Source organism: Stigmatopora argus, chromosome 5 (genome assembly GCF_051989625.1).
Source record: "Stigmatopora argus isolate UIUO_Sarg chromosome 5, RoL_Sarg_1.0, whole genome shotgun sequence".
Classification (NCBI taxonomy): domain Eukaryota; kingdom Metazoa; phylum Chordata; class Actinopteri; order Syngnathiformes; family Syngnathidae; genus Stigmatopora; species Stigmatopora argus.
The window spans coordinates 1,130,001-1,137,040 of record NC_135391.1 but is presented as its reverse complement, the minus strand read 5'-3'; the positions used below and the strand labels follow the sequence as shown (position 1 = coordinate 1,137,040).

Below are 7,040 nucleotides of genomic sequence, written 5' to 3'. Positions count from 1 at the left end.
CGTGACCAATCATTGATTTAATCATTGAATTGAGTTGCATTGAATTGCATTGAATTTCATTGAATTGCATTGAGTTGAATTGAATGCTTTTATTGTCATTATAAAAGTATAATGAGATTTAAAGTGCACAAATAAAAACAACAAACAGACAAATAAATAATAACAATAAATAAAATGCAAAAATAATCAATAAGTAATAAATAAAGAATAAATAGGTAGTCATGTCATAAGGAGTCAACAAAATAAATAAGTAGGGAAGTTCCCAAATAACAACAACAACAAAAACAAATAATCAATCAATTTTATAATCAATATTAGAGATCACTTCCTATTGATTTTGAGGATTTTTTTACGCTTTTACTGTTATTAACGTGACCAATCATTGAATTGAGTCGCATTGAATTGCATTGAGTTGAATTGAATTGAATGCTTTTACTGTCATTATAAAAGTATAATGAGATTTAATGCTACTAAGTGCACAAATAACAACAAACAGACAAATAAATAATAACAATAAATTGAAAAAATCAATAAGTAAAAAATAACAAATAAATACGTAGTCATATCATAAGTAGTCAACAATATAAATAAGTAGAGAAGTTCCCAAATAACATTAAAAAAATTATTGTAATTTTTTAATCCATTTTTCTGTGTTTTTAGTTCAAAAATCATTTTGTAAAATCTAAAAATATATTTAAAAAAAGCTAAAATAAACATTGTTTTCGATCTATAAAAAAACGGAATATTCAGGGATTTTAATCCAGTTCTTTTAATCCATTTATTTAAAAAAATATCTAAATATTATATCTAAAATGGTCCGGCCCACGTGAAACCGAGTTGACGTTAATGCGGCCCGCCAACCAACCCGAGTCTGACACCCTTGGTTTAGACGCTTCAGTGAATCATAGCGAATCAGCTCAGCCGTTGCGGGGAAAAAAAAAACCAACTAATCTGAAGAGAAATTCAAGTTTCCCAGCAACATCTGGAATCCCAGGTGGTTCGGGGTTGGATGAGGTTGATCCCTCCTCCAGGAATTCCCAAGCAGGGCCGCCATAGCGAGCAGGTGTTTTCAATCATCACGCCGTCCGACGGCGAAGATGAGAAGAGACGGCGTGACATTTAATGGCCCGGAGACGGATGGACGGACCCACGCGGCGTAGGCGTTATGATAATTGCTCTGATGAAACCGTGGCTGAAGCGCAGACCAGAAATATTTTGACAGCGCCAAAGGAGAAAATAAACGGGAAAAGGCGGGATTTCTCGGACAGACGCCATGGAAATTGAGGGGTGCGGTACGCGGCGCGTTTGAATTTTGACGGCAAACTGGCATCTCGGGAATTTGATAGATTGGATCGAGACGCAAGCCATAGTTGTTTTTATTCATGTTCTGTAGCGCTTAAGCTCACGTGGGTCGCCGGGCGTGCTGAGCCAATGGGAGGCCGGCGCGGTGTTGGGTGATAGCCGATGGAAAAGGAAATGTACGACGACTATTTCAAAAATTAAAGTACCTGGTATGGGAAGTGTATTTACTTTTCGTAGGATGGTTGATTTCATTTGAAGTTTTTTCATATTTCTCCCAGGAAGGCTTTTTGTAACTTGAATATTTCGTATGTAGAAGCATTTGTAAGTAGAGGTACCCGTCTAGATTGGCTCCGGACCAAAGATAACTACTCTGGACTTGTGGATATGCCCTTCATTTTGAAGTTTTGTAACTTGGATTTTTTTGGTATAATTTTTCATACTGAAACGTTTCATAACCTGAATATTTTGTATGTAAAAGCATTCGTAAGTAGAGGTACCAGTCTAGGTTTGGTCCGGACTAAAGAAAGATAACTACTCTGGACTTGTGGATACGCCATTCATTTGGAAGTTTTGTAACTTGGATTTGTTTTTTCGTATTTCTCCCATTAAGGCTTTTCTTAACCAGAATATTTCGTATGTAGAAGCATTTGTAAGTAGAGGTAACAATGTAGATTGGCTCCGGACCAAAGGAAGATAACTACTCTGGACTTGTGGATACGCCCTTCATTTTGAAGGTTTGTAACTTGGATTTTTTTTTCTTCGTATTTCTCCCATTAAGGCTTTTTGTAACCTGAATATTTTGTATGGAGAAGCATTCGTAAGTAGAGGTACCAGTGTAGATTCTGAACTTTCCTGGTGTGGATATGCCCTTCATTTAGAAGTTTCGTAACTTTGGATTGTTAAAAAATATTTTTTCATACTGAAGCATTTCGTAACCTGAATATTTTGTATGTAGAGGCTTTTGTAAGTAGAGGTACCAGTCTAGATTGGCTTTGGACCAAAGAAAGATAACTCTTATGACTTTCCTGGCCTGACTACGCCTGACCAATAATGAGCGTTAGCATATTGCATCTCCTCGGACTATTATTCCTGTTTATAAAATGTGGCAAGAGTATCCGTATGAGTCACACTGTCTCATTTGGTCTGGAGAAGATTACGAGCATTGTCGGTCTTTGGAGGATCATCAAACATCAGCGCCGATCGTTGCATGAGCCAACACGTAACTGCCGTAACACACCGGGCCCGCTTTATTAAACCTGCGGGCTCTTGATAAACCTGTGAGGGCATTTGCCAATAGCTAGCTTGTTTCTTTTGAATTGTATCGAATAGGATCATGACACTAATCTGTTTTCATGAGGTGGAAAAGACCAAAACTTAAGCCTTTTCGGTCTACCGTATTTTGCTGTTTAATTTACCCCCCCATTTAATATACCCGGATATATTAAACGGCAGGGGTATATTAAATGGCGCACAAACGGGAGGGTCAAAAAAGCAAAACTCATTTCATATACCCGGGTATACTAAACGGCAAAATACGGTAATCCGCTCCCCAAAAATCCGATTTTTTTGTTTCGGTTGCGAACATATGTACCGTATTCATTTGGATGAATCGGGATGGGGAACAAATTGCCGCTCTTTATTAACAAATCCTGCAGGACCCGAAAAATAATGAGCGACTCGCTACTCGTAGATTCTTCGCCGGATAATCCTTGTCCGAATTGCTCAAGCGGAAAGTTTCAGACAAAGCTTCTCCGACTGACACGGTTTTACAAATTCCACTTTATGGTGAAGCTTTAAATCTCATGGCGCTTGTTTAATGACAATAAAGGCTTTCAATTCCATTCAAATGGTAGCGAATATTATGATAAAGCTTGAGCCGAGTCGAGTCGCGGCCGTGGAAATGAAATATTATGCTTACTGATTAACACACTTCATCCTTCAGGGAAAACTGACTTTTAAAGAAAAGGCTGCAGTATTATCATTTTTTTTATACAAGTGTGGTTTTAAATCAGTGTTCCTAACATTTTTCTTTCAGGAATCCGTACTTCAACCGTTGTCAGTTTTCCCTCCGATAAACATTTACCGTTTATTTTGCTATTTTGCCAGTTTAGATAACATAGGATTAAGTTTACTATACTTGTAAAATACACCTTCCAACATAAAAAATGGACTTTCAAATAAAACAAAAGCAGCAAAAAATATGGGACACTGTAAAAATTCCATCTTATTCCCTTACAAATCTTCTTCTAACATCTAAACTTGAATTTTGTTGTCTTAAATAAACCAATTATATAGCACTCGTTACTGACACTGCGGCTTTAAATGCGATGCGCCATATAGTCGTGAAAATACGGTATACAGTATCTCATAAATATCACGTACGATGATTTTTCTTAAGATTTTCCCTTCAAAGTAACACATTTGTGCTCCCTATTAAAACCATCAATATGGAGGTGAAAATTGTGAATCAGGGGGCGGCTTATACGAGGGAAATTGTCAAATTCAACCGTTTTAAGGGTACGCCTTATAGGCGCAGGCGGCTAATATGCGAGAAAATGCAGTAATATATATTTAGTTGGCAATTCCCAACCCGTTTTTCCAATCAAATCAATGTCTGCAAATTTCGTTGAGGAAACGAAGAAGCTGTCATGGGCAGAAATAACGACAAATATAAAAGTCTGGCTTTGGTCTGCGTCAAAACTTTGCCTGAAGGAACCTGCCGGAATATTTTAGTCACTGAAGCTTAGAGCGAAACGCTTTATTACTCATGATCAAAGGTTGCTGTTTTTTTTGCGAGGAGACACGCAACGTCTGCTGGAATTTCCATTAGGCGTTAAGGACGGTCATTTTGGGTACAAGACAGACGTGTAGAAAACATTTTTTTGCGTACTGCTTTTTATCCTAAAAAGCATTTTCACGCATGGACATTAGTTCTAAATTCAGGTTTTATTGATTTTTCTGGTGAGCTTGTAATCTAGTACATTACCCAGTGGTGAACCAGAAGACGCCCTTGAGCAAAAATATCAAACTCTAGTGTTACGTTAGCGAGTGGTTGTCCTTGCTAGCTTCCTGCTGCTTAGCTTAGCCTATTTTGAAAGAATAAGGTTGAAATCTAGATGCTAGCAAATGTGAAAACAAGGCCTCGAGAAGCAAGAGTTTGACAATAATTGGAAAAAATATAATGTTATCTTCCGTGAACCTAATAATTTGTCGTAATATGGAGCAAAAAAATTTTTTCACCCAAAAATTTTTCCACCCAAAAAATTGTATGTAGAGGTATCTTGAACAAGAAGTCCTCTACTTACGAATAAGTTCATTTCTCACTGTTAAAGTCCAAATTTACATCAAAAATATTTTATGACAGTAGAATACTATAAAAACAGCATTTTTGGAAACATGAAATTTTGAAAAATAGCTAACTCCTCCCTCTTTCTTGCACTCAGACACGTTCAGGGACAACCCAGAAAACACAAAACTCAACACACCAGTAAAGTGAAGTTTACATTCTACCCGATTTATGACATTACCGTCCGTATATTTATCTTACGTTTGTTTGACTTTGACTTCTGGCGAGGTAAGGTCTTTTATGTTGATTCTTTTTTGCTCAAACTAGAAACGTAGCTTTCATTTTGGGGGCCAAACAAGTACAAAAACTCAAACTCAGACAAGTAACATGCACTAGCTAAGCAGAAATTACGGCGCAAATATTCCCTCAGGAAAATATATATATTTTTTCTTTCTAAAACCCACAAAGCTCGTCATTGCACATATTCTTTACCGACCATTTTTTCTCCACCTGAGTTATGCAAGTGGGTCAGCACCAAAAAAACAAAATGCTGCGCTGGCATTCCTGACAAATTCCATAATTGCATTTTATGTGGAATGTCAGGTCATACCGTAAAGTTTATGTGGAGATATAACATTGTCAGCTTTACGGTATTAACGAGCAGTGGAATTATTAGCCTCTTGCAGATGACAGCTAATTAGCTTCAGGTCGATCCACCCACACGCGGATGGTCGCTATCCGTCAGTTACATTTTACTGGAGGCTTCGGCTTGATTTTCCACTTGAGTTTCTCGTCCAATCAATAATTTCTCTCCAGTTTCCATTAGGCGACTTTCCTTTCCGTGTTAATCAAACACGGCGCAGAGCTCCGGGGACCAATCCTTCGACTCCGGGCCCAAATATGCTGAAACGTCAGCAATTAGCATCGTTCGTTTATCAAACTTCCGATTTTTTTTTCCGTGTTTGGATTTTTAATGAGGTGGGGCCGAGGAAGATGATATAATTAAGATCTAAATTCATTTTTAAACCTTTTCTGTCACTTTTCTGGGTGTTCTGCTATCATTTTAGCATCACTTGACGATGCTAACGTGATTAACATTTATTCCAAGAAATGTTTAAATGTTGGCGACACGGTGGATGAGTGGTTAGTGCGTTGGCCTTGCAGCCTGGGGTCCTGAGTTTGAATCCAGGTCAGTCCACCTGTGTGGAGTTGGCATGTTCTCCCCCGGGCCAGCGTGGGTTTTCTATGGGTAGTCCGGTTTCCTCCTGCATTCCAAAAACATGCATGCTAGGCTAATTATAAGCTAACTTGTTGCTAGTTGCCAGTGATTGGCCGTTTGTGTCTTTGCGCCATGCGATTGGCTTGCCATTGATTCAGGAAGTCAGCTGGGATAGGCTCCAGCACCCCCGTGACCCTTGTGAGAAAAAAAGCAGTTTAGAAAATGAACGTTCAAATGTTGAAATTGAGCATCCTAAACAAAAAGACAAAACGTGTTGTTGCTAACGTTATTAGCATTTATTCCAAGAAATGTTCAAATGTTGGCGACACGCTGGATGAGTGGTTAGCGTCTTGGCCTCGCAGCCTGGGGTCCGGAGTTTGAATCCAGGTCATGCTAGGCTAATTATAGGCTAACTTGTTCCTAGTTGCGAGTGATTGGTCGTTTATGTCTTTGCGCCATGCGATTGGCTTGCCACCAATTCAGAAAGTCAGCTGGGATAGGCTCCAGCACCCCCACCGTGACCTTTGTGAGGAAAAAGCAGTTTATAAAATGAATGTTTAAACATTAAAATTGAGCATCCTAAACAAAAAGGACAAAACGTTCAACAAATATCTAAGAAATAAGAACTTTTATTCATATATTCATATTACACCATTAAAATAAAATGCATATCTATGCTTCCATTTTCAATAGACAAATTGACGGCATTCTTTTGGCAAATGCTACCCAGAAACCCTTTCTCTCACAAAAATAAAACTCCAACTGGGGAAAGAAAAAACATTTTGTCAACAAAAAAACAAAAACAAACAAACAACATTACCCAACAGATGCATTTACTTTGAATAAATAATCTTGGCGGGGGAGGGGCGGTTCCTTTAATTTCATTCAACGGACCCAACATTCGTCGTGTGCTCGATGGGTGGATTTAGTTTTATTCCTTTAAAACTCAATTTCTCGTGGTCTGCGGTAGCGTTTAAGGGTGGAAACGAGGCGGGAAATCTCCAAAAACCGAATCTTAGACACACAACAGTTCAGTACAGAGAGAACAAAGAATTTTGGGCACGTTATATACATCTAATCTGTAAAGTTCAGTAAAGGCATCCATTTTTTTGTTGTTAAATGTACTCTATCGTCGTCCCGGTTTTGTCCCGGTGGCACCCGACTTGCAGATGCCGCCGCCAATCATTGTCACCAGCGTCCACAATCGTCAGTTGCGCTTTTGGGATTTCGGTC

General features: G+C 38.5%; 1 protein-coding gene across 1 annotated transcript in view; it reads right to left on the bottom strand.

The window, feature by feature from the left end:
* Positions 1–6,418: 6,418 nt before the first annotated feature.
* Positions 6,419–7,040, bottom strand: part of rtn4r (reticulon 4 receptor) — a 33,136-nt gene continuing 32,514 nt past the window's right edge. The window contains exon 2 of the mRNA XM_077600434.1: positions 6,419–7,040. This exon is cut by the window's right edge and continues 1,391 nt beyond it. The gene's annotated coding sequence lies outside the window, so the exon portion shown is untranslated.